The sequence below is a fragment of the Coturnix japonica genome, chromosome 3, assembly GCF_054131305.1.
Source record: "Coturnix japonica strain WE chromosome 3, WE-NBRP24, whole genome shotgun sequence".
Classification (NCBI taxonomy): Eukaryota; Metazoa; Chordata; class Aves; order Galliformes; family Phasianidae; genus Coturnix; species Coturnix japonica.
In genome coordinates, this window is record NC_140665.1 from 15719338 (window position 1) to 15735025 (window position 15688).

At 37.5% G+C, this 15688-nt stretch overlaps 1 protein-coding gene across 1 annotated transcript in view; it reads left to right on the plus strand.

Moving 5' to 3' along the window:
- The window catches only part of LOC107310980 (uncharacterized), a 334005-nt gene that overhangs the window by 15425 nt on the left and 302892 nt on the right, over positions 1-15688 (plus strand). Inside the window, exon 2 of the mRNA XM_085541101.1 lies at positions 7178-7253. The gene's annotated coding sequence lies outside the window, so the exon portion shown is untranslated. The remainder of the gene's footprint in view (positions 1-7177; positions 7254-15688) is intronic.

Below are 15688 nucleotides of genomic sequence, written 5' to 3' on the forward strand. Positions count from 1 at the left end.
CCTCCAAACAGCAGCCATGTGTTTTTCCCTGTAGCTCAGTAGCAGAAAAATGAATGGTCCATGGTGTCGATCCCACAGACTTCCCTTCCCATGCCTACCTACGCTGCTGCTCAGATCTTACAAAGAAGGATTTTTAAAATGAAAAATGCCATAATATCAAAATTAATCTCTAAATTACCTTCAGATAAATTATACCAAGCACGCCATTTCTGGATGTTTCCAAACAGAGTGTGCATTTTCTTGGAATTTAAAGGCAAGTAATGTAGTCTGAGTATGGCAGAACTTAACAGATTCAGCAATTACTGACCTTTATGATAGAACGCTATATTAGCATGAGCAATTGTGGCTAAGATCTGATGATCTAGATCTGGAAGGAAGATAAAGATAATTCACTTTGTAATGTGATCTGTTATTTCTTAACATCTGACTTCTAGGAATAAGTCTCATGTCATAAAACCATGAAGTTATAATGAGAAAAATAGCATGGGGGTTCTACAAGAAGTTATTTTCTCTTTTTTTTCCTTTCCTCTCCATGCCAAAATCTTGTGATAATTTTTTATATTACAAAATATTGTTTTAAGCATTAGCAATATGGATCTAATGCTTGCCTGGAAAATCATTTCCTGCTTTATTTGATTGGAGGGGGGGGGGAGGAAAGGAGTTGGTTCTTATATGCCTTGTACCAGAGTTATTGTTATTTTAGCAAGTGTACTGCTGATACATATGTTTAAGCTATACTGATTCACACCAGGAGAGAATCTGTCCATTTAGTGGTGGTTTGGTCTTTTTGGATGAGTTTTATTAAGAGTGTGGAAGTAAAGTAATGGTATTGACACAGTCAAACCTTTGTGTAAGCATTTCCCTAAACTCCATGTCTCCAGATTTGTTAATACCTGGAATGTTTGTTTGTTAACACCTGGAATTGTTACGTGAAGAAAATGTACCAGAAAAGGTACCAGAAAGAATTTACCTAAAATACCAGAAAGATTTACCTAAAATAGAAAGAGTGAGGAGGACAATCCTCCCTGGAATTTATATATTTTGAGTTTATCAGCTTTCATTTTTTCACTGTTTTTCTTTAATCCAAACACCTTCAGTATTAATTTAAATTAATATCCTTTTAAACATCAGCCAACTCTCTGAGCCAGCACAGGAGCCTGCCCTTAGATAGATTTTGGCTTCAAGCACATCATCAAGTTACCAGTCATCAGCTGAGTTGTAGCAACCGATCACACATGTTTTCTTAGACTGATGCCTACAATTAATATGAATGGAACTGTATGTACAGCCTCCCTAGTGAGAATTGGACTGTTTGACCAATTTAAAAATACTTTTTATTTTGTTCATTGCACTCTGGAGACACGTTTGCTTTTATTCCAGTGGAAACGAAAGAGCTAACCTTGGTCAGAGTTTAAATTTGCTATTAATGTTAGAATATATTTTCAGAAATTTAATCAAGCCTAAGTTCACTCAAGGAATTCAGCTTGTCTTAATAGCCTAGCAGTCAATGAGCCTAGCCTCATTGACAAATTGTGTCGCTTTTTAGTTGGCAGAAAAAATTAACCTCCTGTTCATCAGAATCCAGGCTTATACTGAGTTAAGGCAACACAACCTCATACAGTCTTAGAACTGGCTTTGGGAAAGCGCATTTCTAAGCCATTTTATTTCTCGTCTCTTAGTATCTATCAGAGATAGAATCTTGCTCTTATATGTGAAGTTCCAATTTTAACAAGTCTTCTCCCTTTTTTCCTTCCCCCATCAAGAATATGGAAAGTGTTGGATTGCATTGGATTAATTTTAATGTGACTGAAATTCTTTGCCTTTTTAGATTGCCAGCTCCTGGATGTTGCTAGAATAGTAGTGGAAAAGGGCTGTTTCTATGGCTGTGCAGACTGATTTTAATAGAACTCTGAGCAGGACTGTCTAACATTCTACCTTCAGGGCCTTCCAGAAATTCTGTAGAATTGTCTAGGCATTTAGACATGCTCAGTATTATAGCAACATCCATGGAATAATAAATATTGTTATTTGAAATCAAGGAAGTCAGTCAGTCAGTGGAGTCTGTGAATGGAAGAAGGGGAATTTGCTCCGTATAGCTGTGTAAACACAGATCCCGCTGTATATAACTCAAAAGAGGACTTTGCTGCTTACCTTGTGCACCTCTGAAGTCTTACATCATACATCTTCAGTGTTTCCTCTATAAAAGGGTCAGAAAGTTTTGTGAGAGCTGTTTGCATGAAATAAGTTATTCAGTACTGCATCCGTCTAATCCAAAACGTTTCCATCAACACTAGACCAAAAGTTTCCTGTTCTTTGGTTTTCTGTGGTCTACCTTGTTACTCACCATAACCTCTTGACTGCCAGGTCACATGTGACTTGTAAGTTCAGACCTGAGTTTGATCATAAGATGAGCTTCTAAAACCCTTAATTTAGATACTAATTCCTTTGGGAAAGACTGAAATATAAGTTTAAAAACAAAATGTTAAATTATTGGAAAGCTCATTTGACTAGTATTTAAAAAATGTCTAATTTCATCTAAGAAAAAACGAGCTTTTTTCATCTTATAACATTCCAGTGACATCAGAGACACACTTACTGTATTATTTTTGGCCTATTCACAATGGCTTTAACTTTGTCTTATCTCAGCCAAATTTGTGTCAAAAGGGGTCAAAGAGGAGGATATAATAGCCACACTAAGGTCGTTTTTGCCTAATAGGTTGGGTGTGCTCACCTAAACCCTTGGGCTTAGTATCTAAAGAACATTTGATTAGCTTGGATGGAGTACAAGTGCTTCTATACTGGAAACTAATCCTGATAGATTTTACAGGGTGTTTCAAGTTACTAAAACATAAAACTCTGGATGATGACAAGTTAGAGGAAAGGAGGACCCTGCTGTGCTTGCCTCTGGAAGAAATGTCAGGCTCATAACGACTCATTTACTTTAAGGAGGATGAGTGAGAGGGCGTTGGGACACTGACTAAGGCTGATAGACCCTTGATGGCTGGGGAGATGGGAGTTGCACACTGTTTCCATTATGTTAATGTCAACTTAAAAACACAAATGTCATTTTTATTTAATTTTTTTAACTCTCTCTGCTCCGCATAACCTTCTAGGAGCGAAATCCAAGTAATAGCCTCACTGCCATGTTCTTCCTCGCTGAACGCCGTGCACCACTCATCTTCAAAATGAAACATTTGTAGAGGCTATGAAAATAATTTCTCTGACTTCCATTGAGAGTTTCTTGAAAACTGGGAGTGATTGTTTTAAGGGTGATGTTAGAAGCAGTGTGATAACCGAGGGAGAGTAGGTCATCAGAGGTAAAAGAGAAGTGGCTGAAGTACAGGTGGTCAAACAGCCCCAGGGGTAGAGTGAGAAAAGGACAGGTGTAGACCAGGATCAAACTGCATTTTGTCCAGATGGTTCTTTCTGGGGAGCCTGCATATGAGTCTTTTCCTCTGGGGAACTGAGAAGAACTTTCTGTTTTTAAATGTCATCAGTAATGATGTCCTGATACAAACAAGCTATTGGATAATGAGTTTCAGTCTTGCTTTATATATCATTTTAAGTCTTTGAAGAATTGATTTTCATTGTGTGGTGGTTTTTTTCCTACCATTTTATTTGTAATAATTCAACATTAAATAACTTTTCTGGTGATAGTGAGCCAAATGCTTGCTCAGAGAATTTTCTGCACAGGCACTTCTACTGCTTTCTCTGTGCTGATATCTCAGCCGAACAGATAGAATGATAAAAGTCATATAGAAGAAAATACAGGCAGATTCCTAATTCTATTTATCTCAGATCTGGAAAGAGCAGAGCTCTATCAGATGTGGGATTTGTGAATCTGGTTTCACTGGAAAAAAGTCGTGTGAAAGTTGATGTTCACATCGTGTTTGAATGGAACTTTAGCAACCTGCTCCTTGAAAATTCAGATCTGATTTCTGCTTTCTACATTAAAATAGCTCTAAGACCTTACACATAATTCATTAAGTTGGTTGCAAGTCTTGCACTGATGTCAGTTCAAGGCCTTAGTGAGATTAACAACATAAACAACGTATCTAAGAATAAATGCCAAGGAAAAAGAAAATGTGGAGTACATTTCTGTCTTAAGTCAGAAAGAAAGAAAACAGCAGGGTACTGTTCATTTCACAGGAAAGTGGATAGGAAGCACAAAGTGTGAAATCTATTGTGTATTTCTTCCCCTTTTTGCTGGAAAGCACTGAGAACTTTTTCACTGTTTCACCATGAGTAGGGAAGAGCTGACCCAAAAAAACCCCCTGGGTTTTAACTCCCAGCCTTCTGATAAACCTTTTATGTGACCCTGAGCAAGTGATTCTATTTTTAGCCTCATTTGTCTTTACTGGCAAGTAGAGGATAAGAAGTTTTGGTTTTTGTTGTTATTACCCTTGGACTTGTTTTTTTTCTTATCCAATAGTAGTCACCAGTAAAACAGTGAACTGGTTTTTTGTTGTTTTTTTTTTTTTTTTTTAAGTTACTTTCCAGAGAACAAACAGAGATGGATATCTAAAGAGACATCTTATCCCATCCCATGAATGGGATGAGTTGTCATTTGAATGCACCTGTCACCACTGAGAGTACATGTAGTCTTTATTTAACCCCAAAAAAACCAACCCATCACTGGAAATGGGTAATTTGCAACACTTTTAGGGTGTATGTACAGTGTGACGTGTTTCAACTAAGCCCAGACCTGTTTCCATTTCTGCGTAGAAATCCTGTCAAAAAATGGTTTGGCACAAATTGAAGTGAAAGCGTGAAATGGGCAACCAATTGGCATTTGCTTTTATTCAAGTAGGCATGAACAGACTTGCTGTTTTCAGGACTGCTTTTCTGAAGAGAGCACATGGTGAAAGAGGAAAACGTTTCAGTGAAAAAACAGGAATTAGGTCATACAGTGACTACCAGAAACTTTATTGACCAGAGATGCTGAATGACGCGTTGTGGCTGCAGAACTGCAAATGCCTTGTGTTCAGTGGTCTGGGATTTCACCAATCTCAGCCCATGTAGCTACAGTGCTGTATCAGCTTTTGTTTTGAGAATATTTATGATTGTGAGAGTGAAAATCTTAAAAACAAATAAACAAAACAGCAGAAATTCTAAGCTGGGATTTTCTTTTGTATGCATGTATGTGTATTATTTCTGGCTACCATGGAATTGTTCCTATTAAATTTGGCTTAGTTAGATGATAGTATCGCTTTGGTCAAGCCAACGACATTTCCAGACCTGGGCTGCACAGACCATTACTGAGGTGAACGGAGGGGTTTTTAACAAATAACCTCATTAAACTGTTACGCTTTTTTTCTCAGGAAGAAACTATTCAGTGTGCAGTTTTGCAGTTCTCTGAGTTCCTCAAACATCGTAATTTGCCCAGCTTTTCACAAGCTACTTTTCTTCTCATGCGTTCAGTGCTGTTTATCACACATAAGTTACAGATGGTACTTTTAATTTAGAAAACCAAATGTAATAAATTCAGTAGATTAGTATTTGGCCAGGATTGAGTGCTGAAATTGTTCAATTGACTATTATGGAAAACACATCAGCCAACCTCATCTCTGACCAGAGAGCAGTGGTTCCATCCCCTTACAAACAAAGCCTTTGTTATGTTTTTTCTAGCTTTATGACTCTGGTCTCTGCTGTGCATTTGTTTCCAAAGCAAAACAATGAATTTATAATCTTTGGCAGATTGAATATTTCAACTTGGATTTTCCTGTTATACAATTTACTGTCTAGATGACTGAATTTAAGATATTATCTTGCTGCATAGGAACAGTGTGTTTTCAGTTAGATTCACCCTTTTTGTTTCTGATGAGGTTTTAGACAAGAGTGAACTCTAAAGCATAGTCTGAGAATCAGGAGTTTAGTGTGCTACACCGTACTTGATGCTAAAGAACTCACACCTGCTCATTTGGAGTTAAAGGTTGGGTTGTATCATCATTTTATATGGAAGGAAAAAACAGTGTCTTTAAATGGTAATTTTGGAAAAAATACTGTTTTTATTCGACATTTTCAAACATAAATAATATTTGCATATATATAATCCTATATGTATATATATGTATGTACGATGCTGTGTATATACAGAAGCTGCTCCAAAAGTAATGCCTCTTATTTTATTATGTTGGGTCACAGCATCAGAGGTGGATGTTGATGGAATGGCAGTTGAGGGTGAATCTTCCCATCAGTATCCAATGTTTTCTCACATTCTGCTGCTTTGCAGCAGATGGCGGCAGAAGGGTAATGTGACAAAATGGCGTCTGACGTGGAGGTGTGTAATTGAATTCCTCCATGTGGAAAATATCACACTCTGTGACTGACAGTTTTTGAATGTTCATAGAGACCAAACAGTGGATGTGAGCACAGTGAGATGGTGGGTGGTGCATTTTAGTACTGGCAACAGTGACAGCAGTTCACCTTCACTACTGCAGATTTTTACGAGCGCCAGTACACAGACTCCTGTGAAAATGTATAGCTTAATGGTAGTGGCTATGTGGGAAAATAGTGTTTTGTAGCTGAGAGTTTGCTCTATCAAATTGCATTACTGTGCTCTTTGAATCTGTTGTAGTTTATGCAGAAATAAATAGAAGATGGTTTTGGAGCAGCCTATACCTATGTATGTATATATGTGTGTATATATATATATATACACGCAAATATGCAAATACTTTTCCTATCTAGATCACAGTCCCTTTTATTGTAGAAAGTATCTTCCTCTCTCAAAAACATAAGCATTCACAAATGTATGATTTATATTGGCTGTGAGGAAGCTGCAGAGAGGTATGGATAATCAGCATCTCATACAAGTATTTAATGTTTTAAGTGCATTTTGCTATTGCTTTCCTCCTGGTAATTTGTGACTTGTCTAAATCTCAATTTAATGGGAAAAAAAACCAAACCATAAGGGCAACAGAAACTTCATTTATCCACCTGTTTTTCCCCAAACTGTCATTGGCTCAGAGTGCAGGATGAACACCTTAATGCTGTAGAGACAGTCTGGAAGTCCCATCGTATTGCAGAGTATGTACTAGAGAGAGATTTTAGCTTTGCAGTATAGCCCTTGTGCCACTTACTTTTCCAATGAATCATGTGATATTCTAATTGTTTCTTTCTTTCTTTCTTTTTTTTTTAATTATTTGTTCTAATTTTATTTTATTTTATATTTTAGTTACCAGAAATTGAAGGCAAAATTCAAAGAAGCATAATAGAGAATTGCAGGAGAGGATTAAGTAAACAACTCTAAGGTAACAGGCTGTTTTCTGTTTGCTTTTTGTCCTTTACTGCTTTTTCGTTCAAACTGCATGATCTATTAACTGCATTATCATTGACCATGATTGAGCCTTCAGAAAATCAGCTTTAATTTAAGAAGTAGGTACACTGCCCAGGTGAGAATTGAACCAGTATCAGGTCTGAAAAAGGAACACTAAGTGGCTCTTAGTTTTTTATTCATAGGATTAATATATAAAGTTGAATGTTGAACTAGCAAGAGGAAGTGAAAATGGAAAAAGTGATGTTTCTTTACAGGTTTCTCTGCCAACAAATTTTCCTCTCTGAGGGAGCACTGTTTGGACATTTTTTAATCATTATTTGTTTTATTTCAGAATTTGAGGGTGTCAATACCCTGACCACAACAGGGGATTTGTTATGTGTTACAATCTGCGCATGTAGGGATAGTTCTGCTCATACAACGTGTGAAGTGTAGGAACAGATATAAAGATACCTAAAGGTGTTATTTGTTTCCACAGGGTGACGGAAAAGGTTAAGCAGTAGATCAATAGCATAGCCAAGAGAAGAAAAGCCCAGGTGCATTGACTCTTGGTCCTGTGTCCTGCTTACTTAACTTTGCCTTCTTTAGCAAGAAAATAGATGCTGAAATGCTGCAGTCATCTGTGTGGGTAATGGATGGGAAAGAGGCAGGGGCATACGTATCTGCCATAATCATGATTTATCTCTATGAAGAGAAAAAATGGCCTGTGCAGTGTTTGTTTATTGAATTTTACTGTTCACTCAAATTTATTAGTGAGTCCTAACTGCAAATTCTCCCTCTATTTCATCATTTCTCTCTGCATAATCATGATGCTTCTTTTGATTGTTTTGTAACTTTCCAGTGATGAGTTGTATATATTTTCCAATAAGAATCTGTTGAACTAGACAAATTCAGAATCTTGTGCTTTGTTAAGTGGTAAAGTGATGGAAATTTAAAGCGAAGTAGATTGACTTTTCAAGAGGGGTTGTAGAAATGTTCTGTCCATTCTCCTGGAGCCTTTACACACTGATACATACACAGTGGTTGCAATAACCTTTTATTAGAACTCTTTTTCTGCTTCTGACAGTGGACAGTGCTGTGGCATCCACAGTATTCTTTGTGTTCACTGTAGATAATGGGTAGAGCGTACTATGCCTATGGCAATAAAGCTAAGTGCCCGCCACTTACAAAGGTACTTCTGGCAACTACTGCTTGGGTAACAACATTCTCCTGAACAGTGAGCTGATTTAACTTCTACAAGTTACTACTGAGACAGAGATTTGTGCATTTATAGTAATTTCTATGTTAATATGTAAGTGCTTAATGCAGATTGGTTTCCTCTGAATGAGACAGGAATGATCAGATTTCCTCTTTACTGATGGTTGAACTGGAGCCACTGAAAGATTTCTTGATTACTTCACTCAGACAGCCAAGACAAAATATGGGATTCCCAATTCCCAATTTGTTGTTATACTGATTGGTGGAGGCTGTTTCCATTCCTAAACAGTAATGTCTGTCCTAAACCATTAAAGAACACTGCTTCCTATTTCATATTCCAAACTAGAACAAATACTGCTTATCTAACCCTTACTGTATAGCTATAAATTTAATATACAAGGTCATTTATAGGGGAGGAGAATTAGTGTCAAAATATGGGAATCTACACAAGGAGAAAACAGAGGAGGCATAGATAACGTAATCCCTATGACTTGTTGTCATATGTGATTTGTGTGGAAGCAATTGCATCGAGTTCAAAAAGAAATCTGTTGGCTTTGGCAAAGCTGGCAAATCTACAGCTCAGTAGTTGTTAGAGCCTCTGTGTGATGCTTTCTGAGCTATGGACTTATCTTAAAGACTTCCTGTTTTACAGCTTTCAGTCCTGTCAAATGTATGCCTTAGTATGGTTCAGTTCCATTATGATGATTTTAAGATTTATAGTGAGCAGCTAAAAGACTAAAGGGTAGTATAACTGCAAACATGAAGATGAACATAATCTAGAAAGGGAATTAGAAGACTACAGAAACAAATTTCTGATTGGTTGTTGATTTGGCAGTATTTTAGTTACTCTGTGTTTTCTATAGCTGTCTGTCTAGTAAGCCTAGTTAGAGTTAAAACCTCCTACTGTCAACTAGCTGCTGTAATGCAGCATGTTTTAAAACAATTACTGGAGAAGAGAGAGATTGCCAAATTAAATTTGTCAGATTTGAAAAATCTCACAGAAGTAATTCTTACAGAAGTAACTAGAATGTGTGATGTATGAAGCTCCTCTGTACCAGGTGTTGTACAAACTTGCAGAGCACAAAGAAATGGTCTGTATTTTTTGGTGGCTACTGTAAGTGACACTAATCAAAAAAGGAAACAACTATCTCTGGCTTTACTCATGAACACACAGAGGTCAGTTTGAAGATGGCAAGGAAAATGACATCTGTGTTCCTGAGAAACTATGTGGGGGGAGAAACTTGAAAATAAACTATTCTTTTCAAAAATGGATAACAGGCAAAAAATTGCAGCACAGGAATTTCCATACAAATATGAGGGAGAACTTACTGTGAGGTTGACAGAGCTCTGGAATGTGCTGCCCTGAGAGGTTTGGGGTCTCCATCTCTGAGGAAATTCTAGACTCATCTGTATGCTTTCCTCTGCAAACTGCTACAGGGAACTTCCTTTGATGGGGGAGTTGGAGTTGGTGAATCCCAGGGGCTGCTTTCAATCCCTATAATTCTGTGATTCTGTGGAAAGGATTTGACAGTATAAGGTCTTCCAGAGATAACAAAGAGTCTGACCATTGCTGGTAAACACTATGAAATCTTCCTCTTTATTGATCATTTCAGTACTGATGGTGTCCTTCTATCTTGAGACTCTCCAATCCCATGAAACCCAGTTTGCATCATACCAAATAAGAATAAAAAGCTGTGAAATAAGTTGACCTGAAAACTGTGAATCAGTGCACTTGATAAGAAACAACACCAAAGCAGAATTCTTATTTCCAAAGACGAGGTGGGTAGAAACAGAATTTTCTATGGGCACTGTGAGTGTTCTCAATTTTCTGTAATTTCCATGCATCAATGTCCTCATGTGCTACTGAAGTATGGTGCCATAAAATAGAAAGATCAAGTAAATAAGATGAAGTACCAAAGAATCAGTTTTCATCAGTAGTTCTTGAGGTGTGGGGGCCGCTCATTGTCTGCAAGTCCAGTTTTCTTTCCTGAGTTACGTAATAACAATCTGAAAGAAATGGATACAGACATGGATAGAGTTCTTTATACTTGAAAGAAAATACTAACAAGGCAGATTGAGAGTGGGCAAAGCAAGCCAGCACAGATATGTTATGCTTGTGCAAGCGCTGTGCTAGAGCTAATAGAAATGTTAAAACATGAGAATTTCTGGTGAAATACAAGGTGAAAAGAGCACTCAATACAAGCAAACTGGAAAAGATCTGCCCTTCCATGCAGCATTGTTCTCCCTTATTAATTCACAATGCAACACAGCTCTAGTACTGACTTAAGCAGCATTTGGACAACTCTTTTCACCCTAAGCCACAAGTGATGACTGGTGTAGTTGATTTAAATTCATGACTTACTGTTCCTTGTTAGGATACAGCTTCCAGCCTTCCAGGCAATATTTTTGGTAAAAGAGCAGGCTCCAAAATTATGACTTATAATTCCTCTATGTGATGATAGTTACACTATCTTACTGGACTTTAGAAAGAAAAAAAACAACTCAGAATTGCTGTTTTTCTAAGTTACCTAGACTTAACTAGGACATATGAGGAGGGAAACTTTGGTTCTAATGAAATGAGTGGGAATGTTGCTATTGTCTTGCAAAAGGGCAAGATTTTACTCAGTCTTCAACAACAGTTAAGACTGAAAGGGAAAGTAGAGTGCCTCCTGTTCAGCTTTGAGGGCATGGTAAGCCAGGCATACTTTAGAGTTTCTTCATCAGCCACTGGAAAGATGAAAGAGCTTCAGACTGTTTTGGAAAGTGGAATTATGACTTAAATGTCCTAAAATAAAGTGTGAATGGATGAATGAAATAATGAACTAGTTCATAAACTTGCAATTATTCATGTGGTCTCCTTTAGTGTAATGTCACCCTTCCCCTTTCACTGGCAGGTTTTGTTGTTACATGTTGTTAATAGTTTAATTAAGGAAGCATAAATTTAACGTGAAATTTTTACTAGCCTCCCTCTCACATTCATGGGATAAGTGAAAAGATACCTTTCTGACCTGGCCCTATGACATGTGCAGCCAGTCAAAGATCTTGCTCTATAGAACAGTTGTTTAGATAGTAATTCACAAGATTTACACAGGAAAGAGATTAGATTGGACACTAAACCACACAGTCTCCCTTATTTGTCTTGAGGTTGGAGGGGGAAAAAAAACATTTACTAACAGATACAGGACTGGACAGGAGCTGAGTTGACAGTCTTCCTCTTCCACAGAAATAATTGCCTATGTAGCTATTTGCCTTTACTTTTATGGCAAAAAGGTACTTTAGACTGTGCTGCTGAATTTGATGCAAGCATGGGCTCTCAAAGGTGCTGATTTAATAACTTTTGAACTCTGTTGAGGCTCTTCAAGGGATGTTGAAGTAGCTTTGGAAAAAACAGCTTATTTCTGTTATTTTTGGGAGAAGAGAGCTTCAGTGGCAGCAAACATACTGTAATAGGCTGGAGCTCTTTTGAATTGTATTTAAAAAAAAAAAAAGAAATCTGTTTTGAACTGCTATTAGTTGTCACTGTGCAATTGAAAGGTCAAATCTGATGTTCTTGCTCAAGCAAAATCTTTCTCAAAGCCAATGGAGTTTTGCCTGAGAAAACACTGAAGAGAAGGATGCGCAAATGTCAGCAATTGGACTGTATTTGAACTGTATTCAGACACTAGCTCAGAGAGTTCCAGGGTAAGCTCTAAATGTAGAAAGAAAGCTACTTTTTAAAAGGGTACTTTTATATAGGAAATACAGAGTGATATCCTCCATTTACAAATTCATCAGAATGAGAAGCATGTGTCTGTAATTCATGGCTCTGCTCCCGTGGTTTCAGAGATGCCAGTTATCAAAGTGTTTCCAAATAAATCTGAAGTCAGTCTAAATGCTACTCTAGTATGAGCCAGCTGGCTGTCCACATCCTGACCCTGTTCTCTACTCCTAAGCAGGTGGTAGAAAGCTGACTTTCAATTCAGACCTGTTCATAATACCTATGTAGCCATATTTCTTGAACGTGCATCAAGCAGCGTGAATAATTATAGTACAATTAATAACGTACCATGCAGCAACCAAGAATTGCTGGTAGAAACAGGATTTCATTTGTGTATCAGCCACGTATACATCTCTATTGCATGTCTCTTCTCATCCTGGGGTAAGTCTCACATCAAAACTTGCCTCCTGCATTCTGATATCTTCTTTTTGGTACTTCCTGTAACATTCATAAAAAGAATATTTTATGCGTGAGTGCTCAAGCACAGACTGAAACACTTACTGTTTTTGTGTAATGTTCTTAATTCAACCTTTGTAGCTTTGGTCTAGGTATCTAATCCCTGGATAGAAATAGTAGTGACTGGTTTTTGATGACAACAAAAACAATGTAGTGTACTAAATTAAGTAGTAAAATTTTAACAAAAACTTCTCATTAGTATCAAAGCTCACTAGTCCTCTCAAAAGAATCTGGGAATCTCAAGCTACTCACAAACAAAAGAAAAGAAATAGAGATTTTCTGAGCAAATTACTTTGTTGTTCAGCTCTATTCCTGTCCAAAAAGTTGGGAAAGTTAACAGTCACTTCTTGCTTTTCCAGTTTTAATTTATAAACAGGGACATACATAGCAATGAGTTGCTTGTGGATACTCTGTCTCAGGGCAATGTCTCTGTGAGGTAGGATCAAATGTTTACAAGTCCATGGAGGTTTTTTGGTAACAATGAGACTTATATGTTGACTGCTCATTTTGGTATTTTATCTGCTCCAGTTACCCTGGCAAGTGCTAGGAATGGAGGTGAAAGTATATGGAGGGGTTCTTAACTCTTAAAAAAATGTTAACAGTGATGATAATTCTAAATACTGGAGAGATTAAACCAGGTATCAACAATTTTTGCAGTAAGTCATGACATATTCTTTGTACACAGACTATTTTAATTTGCTGACTATTTAAAAGGCAAGATAAGGTAGAGTAAATAAATACTTCTCCTTTAGATCAAAAGATAGTTGCTGTTCAGGCTCTTCACTTAATTGAGAAGGGCTTGGTCAAGGCATACAGTTTTCTATGCTGTCAAAAGGGCTCACTGTGCAGTTTTGTCTGCTTGGCAGATGAAGGTGTAACAAGAGCCAGCCACTAGAAAAAGGAGGATCCATTGAGATCAGGGATAAGGCTGCATTTGTAACAATGAGGGCATTTAACAACTTAGGAAAAATTTGTCCGGGAACATGGACTGAAAGTCTTTAAATCAAGAATGGATGTCTTTCTGATGACTGTGCTTGTTGCTGTAGCAGGAGTTATAGGCTTGATGCAGGAATTACTGGGTGAAATTCCATGGCTTGTGTCATCCAGAAAGCCAGTGGATGATTACATTTGGTCTCTAGAGGCCTGCTAGTCCCTGCAAAGCATTCAGCTGTATTTCTTCTTTCGGGGTGTATGGAAGGGGAAAAGTAACATTTCTTATATCTGGACAATAGATGACAAGTGGTTTCCACTGGAGCTACAGATCAGATTTATTTTAATTTTCCAGGCAGTGCGTTGGTTTGTCAGGGAATAAAGAAATTGCCCAAGAACTTCTTTAAAAAAAAATTTAAAATGTGTAGCTTTCCCCCTTCTCCCATTTCTCCTTCCCACCAACTCAAGCACTGAGGTAAACAATCATAAAAGCAGTGTACTGGTCCAAACATGAAGGCATTGGCACCGAGTAACTGTGTTTGCATTGGGCATCCTTTAAATTATATTAACAAAAAGTTGACTGGAGTTTTCAGACATGAGTTTTGAAAGAAAAGAGCTTTTAGTAATTTGAAAAAAATAATACATGTATTTCATTTGCAAATGACATGTATTGACTGAGGTTGGCCATAATATTTATGAATAACCATAGAAACATGACGAACAGGATCTACACAGTTACTTCCAAACTTCACTGCCAGAATCAGTGTATTCGTATAACACTCCTAATCTGATATACCAGGTAATGGCAAATATTACATACACAAAGGAGAATAAACAAACAGACACATTCCTTAGTGGAGTTCTTCTGCAAATAGACCAACGCTATGTACACACTTTGAGGGGACTGTAGCCAGTTAATTAAAACACAGAATATCTGTAAATATTTGCTCTGGTTTGAAAAAGCTATAACGTTACATAACACAGACTGGCTTTACATTTCAGCAGAATTTTTGATGAGAATAAATGATAGAAGAAAATGAGGAACAAATGAGGAAAAAATGAAAACAAATAAATTGTTTCCAGGATTCTACTGAACATGTGATCCGCTGAAATTATCTGACTGTTAACTGCTAGTAAATCTGCCTGGACTGGAGCTGTGAAATGATTTTTAGGAAGACAGCAGAAATATTCCTAATGCTACCACTGTGGCACCATGTCAGCTGAATAAGAGGCTGTGAGAGTGGCATAAGAGTCAACTGAGAAACCTGAGAACAAGGCAGTTGAGCAATACAAAATTTTATTTCTGAATAGAGGAAGAAGTACACTGATGTAATTATGTTTATAGCCCGTGAACTTCTGAAATCCAAGGGAGAGTACATATGAGGATAGTGCCATCACCTTACATAGTCCCTCAGGCAGCTACATTATTTTCGAAGAAGATCCAGAAGCCTGAGAAATCTTGCTCAGCTTTGAATAAGTGATTGTTCAGTTATTTTTACTTGCTGCCTGGTTAGAGACTTTGATTTTGGTAGGGAATTAATTTTCTGTGGTCCCACAAAGTGCTCATTCTCCTGTAGGAGAAAGTGGGTTTTGCATTGCCCACGTGTCAGGTTGGGTTACGGTGTCAGCAAGGAGAACTTCTGTTTGGAAATAGAAGCTGGAAGGAGATGCTGTTGTAGAGGTGTTCAAGAGATGAGGTCTGTTGCTCTCTGCCCCTCATGGTGTTGGTTCTAATTCTGCTAATAGGTTTTTGAACTACTGTACTGTTTCAGACAAGTTGTACGGGCGGATGCTGGACTCATGGCAGAGTTTCAGATTTTTCTTATGGTGGTGAAAAAAGGGTAGATTGCAGAAGTTCAGGTGATTATTTCTGCTGTCATCTTCAGCAGTGGAAGAGTAAACATTCAGAAACAGTCATCTTTCGGATTTAGATCTTCTCTACTAGAATGAAAAAGGCAGGAGTTCACATCCCTCAGATATTGTTTGAAGCTATCTACAGAATAGAGAAGATAACAACACAGCAGACTATGCTTTAGTGTGTTATTTTTCTTGTTAACACAAGAAAGGAAGAT